Source organism: Notolepis coatsorum, assembly GCF_963971535.1.
Source record: "Notolepis coatsorum genome assembly, chromosome: 7".
NCBI lineage: Eukaryota > Metazoa > Chordata > Actinopteri > Aulopiformes > Paralepididae > Notolepis > Notolepis coatsorum.
This window is the reverse complement of record NC_140171.1, coordinates 160,952,799-160,965,755: the sequence shown is the minus strand read 5'-3', so window position 1 is coordinate 160,965,755 and position 12,957 is coordinate 160,952,799.

Here is a 12,957-nt window from a genome sequence, read left to right as displayed (position 1 = left end):
AATGATGATGAATGATTAACAGATTGCAGAATGGGTACAATACAGACAGTACGGCTCAATACACACAATTGTTAAGGGGATGCAGACCAGAGAAAGACGTTTGTCTTGTTTACATCAGGGTCCCCCATTTTCAATTCATAGTGGAAACATGGACATACACAACATACATAACCCAACCCCCTCCAATGTACAGTAAATGTCCTAACCCAATAATACATGAGAGTGACGAGACCCTCTTCTTGGGACCAAGTAAGGCTTCGTCAATAATCCAATGTACAGTTACCCCTACCCAACCCCCACCCCACCCGCCCAACCACCTCCAATGTACAGTTTCCCGAAACCAGAAAGCTGTACTTCCGTTTAGACATTTTAGGAGGCATATCTTTACCAGCCCACTCTGGAATAGACAGAGATAAAAGTGGGAACAAGGTTATCTCTGGAAGGACAAGGTCTACTGATATCGGTGTCCTTAGGCGATGGGTCATCCAATCATAACTACCTTGTCATACCCATATAATTTTGTATGATAGCATGTACAATAGCGCTGTACATTTATATTTAGTGCATATATCCTTAGGTACCCATGTACATGTTAAAATACTTCCCAAAGGTCAGTGAATACCACGACCACAACACCAGAGGAAGCGCAACAAATCATGTTAAACCCAGATTCGGCTCAAACAAGGGACTAAACACGTTTTCGCAATTATGCCACATCAATGTGGAACGCCCTACCCAAAGCTGTAAAGGAATGTGAATCCCTACCCACATTCAAAACCGCTCTTAAAGAGCACCTACGGGAGGCTGCAATTCGAAACTGGCCCCTGTAAATGTCCAACCCCCCCCCCCCCCCCCCGCCATAAATGTCATGTATGTTGTGTATGTCATAAATGTCTATATGAATTGAAAATGGGGGACCCTGATGGAAACAAGACAAACGTCTTTCTCAGGTCTGCATCCCCTTAACAATTGTATGTATTGAGCCGTACTGTATTGTACCCATTCTGCAATCTGTTAAATAAAGTTTTCATTCATTCATCCCCCTCCTAATAGACAGTCTCCTCCCCACCGTATGTATATTTCTCTCCCACCCACCCACCCCCTCCTAATGTCCAGTCCCCTCCACATCATATGATACTCTGTCAGGATCTATGGGTAACAGTACTGTATATATCATGTCACGAATGCCGTTATTGGTAATCAATAGGGATGTCCGATATTATCGGCCTACCGATATTATCGGCCAATATCGGCATTAAAATGTGATATCAGAAAATATCGGTATCGGTTTTCAATTTTTTTACATTTTTTTTTTATTTCTATAGAAATGATGTCCGATATTATCGGCCTACCGATATTATCGGCCGATATCGGCATTAAAATGTGATATCGGTTGATATCGGTATTGGAAATTAAGAGTTGGACAATATCGGTATATCGGTATCGGTAAAAAAGCCAATATCGAGCATCCCTAGTAATCAATAATCAGAAACAACGTACATGATACCGATCATATGCATTTTGATTTTAAACCTATTCATCATCACGCTATAAAATGGGAACGTATTGATGAAAAAATTATTTAGTGTGGTGATTTTTGGCTGGTGAAAATGCTGAGTGGCTAGTGATTTTGGAAAACCACTAGCCACAGTGGCTAGTGAGCCAAAAAGTTAATGTCAAGCCCTGGGTGGGTGGGTGGGAGATATATACATGCGGTGGGGAATACATACTGTATTGTACCCATTCTGCAATCTGTTAAATAAAGTATTCCTTCATTCATCATCATTCATTCATCATTCATTCACTCTCAACATGATCAATGAGCATCACGTGATCACTGACTGGGGGAGTTATTGTGGGAGGAGCTTGGCTTGGTACGTCATGTTGATTGACAGGCTGGATGTCTCGAGCAGGAAGCAGCGTCACTCCGCCAGAGTTCCCCTTCGCATCAGTGACGTCAGTCCAGTTGAAGACGAGGTGCGAAATACAAGAAGTAAACAAGTGTGTTCTGTTGGACATTTCTGGGGCGATGATGTCGGGGAGTTCGCGACCCTCTCTGCGCCGCCCCCTATCTCCCTGTCTCCGGCTGTCCCTGAGCAATGACCGGAGTGTTGAATGTCCCCGTGATTAAGACGAGGAGGATGCGACCCTCTCTGTGCCTCAAATAGATTCGCTATCAGCTCTATCTTCAATCTTTCAAAATGTTCAGTTGCTATTGCATGCACTCATCTGTGCTTCACTACACACTTGAGTGCATGCTTACCAACTGTCCGTCTGCAACACTACTATCACCGACATCTAAGAAGGGAGATCCCCCCTTGAATGGCCCTTCTAAGGTCTCTCTCCTCCACACTGCCTGTGGAGCATTTTTTTCCTATTGTTAGGTTTTAGTGAGTTTTTCCTTACCTTCGCGTGGGGTATGTCTGGGAGTTGCATTCTTTCATCTATTTGCATTTATTTTAAATTTGTTGGACCTTATGGTGTCCTTATTCTATTCTTGACTTATTGTTATGTTTTCTCTTGACTTGTTTAAAGAAGACTTGTACGGCCCATGGGGACATTAACGTGTGTTGTTGGGCCTTATAAATAAATTTGATTTGATTTTGATTATTAAACGTTGTTTGCGGATTCAACCAAGGCATTCAAGGTGAGACTGTAGCAATATTCCTTCTAGATAACGTTCTCTTAGCTAACGCTCTGCGGCTAACGGCTGCTAGCTTCTTGTCCTGAGGTGGTGTCTGTCTCTGAGGTTTGGAACAAAGACGAGAGGAGCAGCTAGTTATTAGTTATGTTTCATCTGCACTCATTGAAGAGTGTGATCACATGTTCACGTTTCACTGGAAGTATTGTTACCAACGTTAGCAGCTAGTAGATGTAAGTTAGTCACAAGCTGACTGGTTGTATACAAATAAAAGTGCTACTTGACCTCTTTGAGACAGAACATTGATATCTTAACGATCCTGGCCAAGTCTATGAACTAGACCTAGGTACCCAACGCAGTGGCGGCTGGTCAATGGGGCGCTAGAGCGCCGCCCTCCCTGTTAAAAGAGAGAAGAAGAAGAAATATTTTTTTATTTAATTTTTTTTATAGCCTATAAATAATATAAACATGTTTAAAATGAATAATATTTACTCATTTTAAGTATGTTTGTGTTTCCAATGCACAATATAACGTTAATATATCAAATATAAATAATTGTTTTCATGAACAGGAAGTGACTGTCTGATAGAGAATACGTTCCGTAGCCGCATTTCTCTCGGGATAGCCGTAGCCGCATTCTCTCGGGCTAGACGCAATAGCGCTTACAGTGGGCGTGCACGCCGTGCACTGGTTTCATCGCTGTATCCGTCGCAGCCAATCAGTGCGTAACACGCTGTGCGTTGAAATATGATGTATTATGATGGAAGCCGGGCGCGTTTTAAAGCGATCTAAGCAAGCAGCGTCTATAATTTCTGTAGCCACATTTCTCGGAGACGCTCTCTGATTGGCCGACACAAGTTTTTTCCGTAGCCGCATTTCGCGGAGACGCTCTCTGATTGGCCGACGTCAGTTTCTACACTGGGAAAGCGTAGCCACTCTTCGTTCGAAGTAGGCAAGGTAACGTTAGAGTTTGTCTTAGAGCGTGACGGCAAGTTCTTTCGACGGTTAAGCTTAGGCACTCTTTCAAAGTTGGTTAAGGTTAGAGTTTGTCTTAGAGCATGGCGATAGAACACCAGGTTGTTTGCAGGCTGTTCAACGCGGAAATGGGCAAAGACAGACTCATTCATTCATTCATCACAGTACTGTTGTGTTGTGCTAACAAGCTAATAGCTGGATGCAGTCTGGACAGAGTGGATATACATCAACAGTCTGGGACTGTTGGGACAACAGTGGACATAATTATACACTTTATCAAGCCCTCCTCGACCACGTAAACAGTGAGTTAATTCGGTCTCTCTCTCTCTCTCTCTCTCTCTCTCTCTCTCTCTCTCTCTCTCTCTCTCTCTCTCTCTCTCTCTCTCTTTCTCTCTCTCGCTCTCTCTCTCTCTCTCTCTCTCTCTCTCTCTCTCTCTCTCTCTCTCTCTCTCTCTCTCTCTCTCTCTCACAGCGTGTTGTTGTTGTTGATTTCGCCACCGGTGACGCATAATGAATGAATGGAAACTTGTTTAAAATGTCAAGATATATATATGTGTTCATTATTGCATTGATCATACGTGTACTAGTCGACTTAACGTTGGTAAGTCGCGCCCACCCAAATGTAGTTCACACCGGCCGCTACTGACCCAACAGCCTCTATATTAAAGGCAGCCCAAGAGCCCTTCCGCATTCCCGCGATTGGCCCCGGTAACGCACGCAATGCGCATTTTCTTTTGCCAAACAGATGCTTCAGCCAGGTGCTCGCCGCGCATGCGCATGAGGTCGTTTGGGACGCTTGGTGCTTGGTTCGCGTTGGTTCACCTCGCAGAACATCAACGCGCGCTTGGTGCTTGGTTCGCGTTGAGGTTCACCTCGCAGAACATCAACACGGTTAATCCCAGACATTGAACACGGTTAATCCCAGAACACGCCATATCAAAGCCATAAAAAGCGGGTATAGATAATACCTAATATACAAGATGGACGCCGCAGGCGATCACTGCTACTGCTATTCAGCCACGCCGCAGGCGCAGAGGTACATGATTGATTGATTGATTGATTGATTGATTGATTGATTGTTTGCGACGCAGGCGTGCAAGAGGTACATGATTGATTGATTGATTGATTGATTGATTGATTGATTCAAGGCAAAGCAGAGGTACATCATTTTAGTACATAGTTGCAAGATGGACGCCGCGGGGCTCACTGCTATTCAGCCAATAGGCCGCGCCGCAGGCGTGCAAGAGGTACATGATTGATTGATTGATTGATTGATTGATTCAGCCAAGCCGCAGCAGAGGTACATCATTTTAGTACATAGTTATAACAGCTAAGGGGTGTTGTTAATGCATTTTATTACCTGCTGTGCTGTAGGTTACATGATTGATTGATTGATTTATTAGTACAGGTCAATACTACAATTGTTACACCTAAATAGCTAGCCTGCTGTTTTTGCAATTATTTGGACTTTAGACGCAGTGGTGGGGTTTGTGAGGAATACCCAGCGAGAGCATGGGACAACAATATACAGGACTACCCACATTTAAAGGTAATCGCTGTTGTTGATTATGATCATTCCTAATCTTTATGTGGGGGTCTTAAATTACTTAAATTACCAGTAGGCTAATTGCATGTCTCCTGTAGGGTTGGCTGCCTGAAAAGTTTTCGCTTCATGTGTGTGAGTATGAGGAAGAGGTGGCCCCAGGAGACCACACTGGTTTCGTGTCAACTATACGCGCGGATGTCCACACTGTGGAACAGGCCAACGAGTGGGTGAGGTTGGTGAACGAGTCATCTGGGGTCGCGTCAAGGTAAGAATTGTGTTGTCAAAACATCTTACGTCATTTGTTAGACTACCATTTGTGTCTTTCACCCATACGTATACTGCTAACCCATACTGCATTCAATCAAAATTTTACACAGACGCGGTACAGGTGCCAGCATAAGGTGATCGGGGCGAGACAAGGCAAGCAGAAATAAAAAAACACCGGCTGCCAAGCTACCATGGTTGTTATACTAAGAAATAGAGGAATGTACCAGTGAGTTTGCACTATACAATACTTATAATTCAATTGTTTTTATGGACATAACAGTTGGGGCCTAGTTTTTATTGTTAAGTTGATTTTGATTTGTTTTACAGGAGTAAAGACCCACACATCCCTAATTTCCCAATGCACGTCCGCATTGTGAATAGGCACAATCACAATCTCCATGTCTCAGAGGCCATGCGCTATAGAGATGTTGGACAAAAGGCCATAGACACGCTGACCGGGTTATTTGCGATTGGCCACACGCCTCCTTCTGCTTTGGCTGTGCTAAAGCACGATCTCAAAATCGAACACGGAGACGCCTACGTGTATACTGCAGCCAACAGAGAGATCTGCCCAGACCTGTCCTATGCGCAAAGGTAGACGTTCAGTTATAAACTACAGTACTGCCAAAATATTCATAACCATGTAGATGTTCATTGAATTGGAATTTTATGCAGTTACAATGCCACCAACTAAATTAGTGTTCTTTGCCAGATTATTCGCAAAGGTGTACAGGGACCAATTTGGCGCCCAGAGTGGCCCGAGTATGGTGGAAGCCCTCGGTCAGCAGGTGGAAACCTACAACGCCAAGTGCCAGGACGCGTGTGCTGTAATGGGCACCTCTTCTCGGGGAGCCCCATTAATTGCGGTGTGCTCTCCTCTCATGAAGAAAGTGCACCACCAGGTATTCTGGCTATCTGTATACTGCGATTTTTTCATGGTGTTCCATTCACAGTGGTGCTGAGGTGGCAACTAAGTAACTAAGTAACACACTAACTAACTCTAACTATGCCTGCCTGCCTCTGTGTCTGTCTGTCTGTCCGTCTGTGTTTGTCGGTCTGTCAGCTGAAGCACAGTGGCGAACTCTGCTTCATAGATTCCTCCGGCAACATGGATAGGGAAATGATCAGAGTTTTTTTGTTGCTGACGCACAGCCCTGCCGGAGGTCTACCATTGAGGAAACCTCTTCTGCGAGTCGGAGGACGAGGAGACGATATTTGAAGGGCTACAGCTGCTGAAGAATCTGATTGGAGAGAGGGCCTTTGCTGGCAGGGGAGCAGCAGGGCCAGCGGTTTTCATGACAGATGACTGCGCGGCAGAGAGGGGAGCCTTAGGGACAAGGCCAGATTAAGACTTCAGAGGCCCCTGGGCCAGATTCTTGTGGAGGCCCCCCCACACACACATACACGTGCACGCACGCACAGTGGCGTTTTTATATGTCACTTTAAAAAATATATAGAATATTTAGAAGTGGTGGGCTCTGAGGGCCAAGCTAAAAGGACTTTGATCACCCCTGCCCACTTTGACAACCTAGGATGGCTTAGAGTAGACGACAGAGTACAGCAACTTGCAATGGGCCCGGTCTACAAGATACACTACACGACCAAGGTACCCATGTACATGTCAAAATACTTCCCAAAGGTCAGTGAATACCACGATCACAACACCAGAGGGAGCTCCACAAATCATGTTAAACCCAGATTCGGCTCAAATAAGGGACTAAACACATTTCGCAATTATGCCACATCAATGTGGAACGCCCTACCCAAAGCTGTAAAGGAATGTGAATCACTACCCACTTTCAAAAACACTCTCAAAGAACACCTACGGGAGACTGCAATTCGAAACTGGCCCCTGTAAATGTCCTAACACAACCCCCTCCAATGTACAGTAAATGACCAAGTATGGTTTTGTCAATATTCCAATGTACAGTTTTGCTTGTACAGTTGTACAGTGTTCCCCACCCACCCACCCCTCCCACCCACCGAACCACCTCCAATGTACAGTCCCCCCCACCCCCCCCCCAACCCCACCCCACCTACCCAACCTCCTCCAATGTACAGTTTCTACGTCAAATGTATATACTCTCTTTTCTGGACTCTTTTCGTATCACAAACAGTACTGTATTTGCAAATCTGGTATGTCATAAATGTATAGATGTAGCAGTACTGTCTATCTGTATGTCATGTATGTCATATATGTTATGATGAATTGAAAATGGGGGACCCTGATGTAAACAAGACGAAAGTCTTTCTCTGGTCTGCATCCCCTTAACAATTATTGAGCTGTACTGTACTGTACTGTACTGTACCCATTCTACAATCTGTTAATAAAGTTTTCAATCAATCAATCAAGAAGAGAAAAGAAACACATCATGTTTAGATGGGGGGATGGTGCTATCCTCAGGAAGAAAAAAAACATGCACACACTTTGGAGACAAGAATTTAATATTAGAATAGTAAGCTTACTTTTACGTGAATGTCAATTTAAATTATAGTTAGGGAAGGGAGGGGGTTGAAATGTGTTTTTGTCCTGTGTTACTGTCTGTGAATTAATTAATTAATGAAAATTGTATTTAACAGATTGCAGAATGGGTACAAATAATACAGTACGGCTCAATACACACAATTGTTAAGGGGATGCAGACCAGAGAAAGACGTTTGTCTTGTTTACATCAAGGTCCCCCATTTTCAATTCATAGTGACATGTATGACATGCACAACATATATGACATCATGACATTTATGGCATAGGGACATACATGACATACAGGTATATAGTACTGTTACATTTGTGACATATATGATATGCAAATATACAGTACTGTTACCCCTAGATCCTGACAGAGAGTATATACATATGATGGGGAGGGGACTGTACATTAGGATGGGGTGGGTGGGTGGGAGAGAAATATACATACGGTGGGGAGAGAATATATACATTACATACGGTGGGGAGGGGACTGTATTAGGTGGGGGTGGGGCTGTATGTATGTATGTATGTATGTATGTATGTATGTATGTATGTATGTATGTATGTATGTATGTATGTATGTATGTATGTATGTATGTATGTATGTATGTATGTATGTATGTATGTATAAAAGAAAAAAAATACAATCGAAATATTGACTGACGTTTCTTAGGCGACTCTTTCGAAGTTGGTTAAGGTTAGAGTATGGAATCAGGGCTGGTGTTCTATAGCCCTGCTCTAAGACAAACTCTAACCTTATAACCAACTTCGAAAGAGTGCCTAAGCTTAACCGGTGAAAGAAAGAGGCGTCACACGATTGGTGCTACCAGAAACGTCAGTGGCCAATCAGAGCGCAGAACGCGAACGCGGAACTGGAAATCCCTTGGTAAAAGTATTCAGGCGTCGGGGCTGGGATGTGGAGATGCAAGTTTTGACTTTTTATTGCTGTTTTTACCTCAAACGGAAAACCTCAAACTCTTATGAAGAGGAGAAAAAATACTCAAGATTAGCCACTTGCAGACGGCAGGGTGTGATGTACTGTATATTTTAGTTGATGAAATATTTTTGTTGACTAAATATTTTAGTTGATGAAATATGTTTTCATTTAAGTGTCACAGTATGACATCGATCTCCAAAATAAGAAAAAAAATTAAAATAAAATGTGGGACCTCTAGTGACGAGGGGCCTCCAAAAAATTTTTTAAATAAAAGTTAAAAAAAAATAAACAAATAGTTGGGGCCTCTAGTGATGAGGGGCCTCCAAAAAAAATAAAATTAAAGTAAAAAAAAACAATAATACTAATTTGGGGCCTCTTGTGACGAGGGGCCTCCAAAAGGCCTCTAGTGACGAGGGGCCTTCAAAAAAATAAAAAATGTAAGTTAAAAAAATATTTAAATAATTAGTGACCAGGGGCCTCCTTTTTTTCTCCTTTTTTTTTGAGGCCCCTCATCACTAGAGGCCCACAGGCCGCGGCCCGGACGGCCCGGTCGTTAATCCGGCCCTGCTTAGGGAGGGCATTCCCATTAGCTACTCCTCTCCTGTGCTCCTTCCATCTGCTACAAGCAGTATGGAGATGGTTGTGGAGCAAGGAGAGTCTGGTGGCGTGCCAAGACAGACCAACTCTGTTCACTGTGGTTAAACAGATGCTCTACTCCGAGGAGATAGCAGAGGTGGACAGGCTGTACTTGGAGGCGAGAGAGCACCCTGTTGCAGTCAGGTTAGTGCTTAGACAAGTTTGCTTATGTTTAGCTGTACACAGACATTCCCACAATCACACAGCACAGCAGTCTTGCAAATTCGGTGCAAGAAAGTCAGGAGGCTTGTGTTTGCATACTTCATATATTGGCGCTTTTCCACTGCATGGTACCTACTCTACTCTACTCTACTCTACTCTACTCGCTTTAGGTACCTGGTACTTTGTTCCTTTTCCACTGCAGGTACTAAAATAAAGTACTCAGTTTGTCTCCGTGTGGGGAGGCGGGGCTGCTGGTGTACAGCTGAGAGCTCCATAGCTCTGTGAGAGCTCCAGCATAGCTATGTCCGTGAGCTAGTAGGCGCAAGCCAGAGTAAAACACAGTTTTCAATCAATCAATCAATAACAACATTAACGAGACTCTCGTTGTGTCTATTCTGCTAACGCTAACGTTACCTCTCATTGTGTCTATTCTACAAGCGTTAACGTTAGCTAGGCTGTCTATGCTAACGTTAATGTTAGCATTAGGCTAACAAGCTGTAACGTTACCAGTCGCGTCTATTTGCTAACGTTAGCATTAGGTAATAACCGGTTTAAAATGGATGGTGATTACCTCACGTTGTGTCTATTCTACTAGCATTAACGTTACTCATACAAACAATCAATAGCGAGTTATATTGATCACGCTATGTACGATAGCCATGCTAAAACGCTAGCACAACATAAGCTTAAGCCTTAACAAGTCAGCGATCTTTTTGCGAGACTAAACTCTCCGCTCGGTGGCAAATTGTGTTGATGTCGGTTTTGTTTCATCAATAAATAAGGCAGAATACACAGTGACTGTATCCTTTTTTATTGCACTTGTTTCGTGCTGCAAACATACATATGACATTCTACGCGAGCCATTCAAGATGGCGGTTTTCTGTTTTCGTTCAGACTCTCCAAACAGTGACGCGTCTCTCTTCTGACCAATCAGTGGTCTGCAGTTTTTCACGTGACTTTTGTGGTACCAGTTCTACTCGCTTGGCTCGCGCTAAGAACCTCGACAGAGCAGGGACTAAAAAAGTACCCAAAAAGTACCGAAAAAGTACCTGGTACCAGGTACTTTGGTAATAGAAAATCGAAAATACCGAGTAGAGTAGAGTAGAGTAGAGTAGGTACCATGCAGTGGAAAAGCGCCATATGTGTCTACCTCTTCTTGCTGTCATTACATCCATGTATGTGCATCTTCTGTGTTTGTTTCCTTATTTGATCAATTGCAGGTATGAAAAGTACCTGAGGTACATTGAGCGCCTCTACAGTCGCAGAGAGTGCTGGGCACTCAGTTACCGGGGCGCGCGCGGTCTCCTCACCCGGGGAAATAACACAAACAATTATGCTGAAGCAGCGATACGGGTCCTCAAAGACGGGATCCTGCAGATAACCAAAGCCTTCAACCCAGGCCAACTGTTTGACCTCCTGACCTCGAGGCTGGATGTCTATTATGAGGCCTGCATTGTGGATGTTGCCCTCGGACACTGGATGGCGTACCAGAAGAGGATATTCCTTCCCCAAGATAGCAACATCATTGCATCTCAGATTCAGCGGGTACTATATCAAATGCATACTTTTAGAGATTACTGCAGTAACCAGTGCAGATTTAGCCATTGTGTAATGTCCCTTGTATGACTTATGATTTGTATAGTTTGAAGACAACAGGTACGAGGTGAAGGGCTCGGTGACGGAGCCATACATCGTGGACATGGAGATGGAGCTGTGCTCATGCCCGGCAGGACAAACTGGGGCCCGTGTAAACACCTGGCAGCAGTGGCCAAGTTTTACACTGTGGATATGTCCAGCACTTTCCTACCCACAAGTCCATAGATGAGAGCAAAACTGCTCAAATTAACATCAGGAGGTAAAGCTAATACCTTTCTTTTCACAATAAACCATAATAGACCTTTCCTACACTGAATGCAAGTCCCGCCCCCTATTGTTACTGTTGCTATGTCCCACAATTAGAGACGGGGGGAGAATCTCCCATCTGACCAGATCTGCCCTTAGTTCCTTGATTAACTTTCCATAATTGCCGTCATATAATTTTGTTGTGGTGGGAGTGATTACAATGCTTAGATATCGGAATCCAGCTTTGGACCATTTGAACTTGGCCTCATCCTCTAGTTGTGATGGCCACACTGTCATGTCTTCTTCTTATATTCTGTATAATACTATAGGAACCGTCTCCTTGGACTTCCTTCAACCCCTGAGACTTGCTCAGCCAGCATGCCAGTCATTCCAGGGTAAGTAATACCACCCTTGCACACACACACACGCACGCACACACACACACACACACACACACACACACACACACACACACACACACACACACACACACACACACACACACACACACACACACACACACACACACACACACACACACACACACACACACACACACACAAGGGCGGACCTAGCACATTTGGCGCCCTAGGCGAGATTCACCACTGTGTAATTTTTTTTTTTTTGTAATTTTTTTTTTATGGCTTTTGCCTCTTCATAGTTCTCTAACGTTAGTCTGTCTTTCCTCAACGCTCAATTCTATAAACACTTGACCGATACCCATCAATGCACAGCGCTCTAGCATGTTCTGACTGTGAACACCTAAAGCTGAGGCTCAGACCGACCGACCTTTTTAGATTTTTGGCTCATTTTCCCTTATGTTAGAATTTTTTTTATGTAAAAATAATGGTTGCAGATATAGAGGGGGCGCCAAAACTGCACACAGAAAAAAAAAAAAAAAAAAAAAAACTTTTATTTTAATTTTTTTTGGCGCCCCCCTCTGGGTGGCGCTCTAGGCGACCGCCTATATCGCCTGTAGGAAGGTCCGCCCCTGCACACACACACAATAAGATGTGACATACTGTAGTTGTTTATATGCGGGTGTCTTTGTGTCAACAGAAGCCACCCCTGGGCCAAGCAGTACTGGGCCAAGCAGTACTGGGCCAAGCAGTACTAGGCCAAGCAGTACTGGGCCAAGCAGTACTGGGCCAAGCAGTACTGGGCCAAGCAGTACTGGGCCAAGCAGTACTGGGCCAAGCAGTACTGGGCCAAGCAGTACGCCGATGGAACAGGATTTCGAGGAGATGATGTCAGTTATGAGGCGACACAGTTGCGACCCCCTCTTCACTGCTGGACTCAAGGCCATGTCAAAACAGTTTCTGCTGCTGGAGAGAAACCCTTCCGCATTGTCGTCAGCCTACCACACATTCGGCAAGTCCGGGAGCCTGTCGATGAGGAGGGCTGCCGCATTACGGCGAGCTGCAATGCGTCAAGGCCCGATCATTGGCTGCCAGCCAACTGCAGTGGCACGCAGGAAGTTG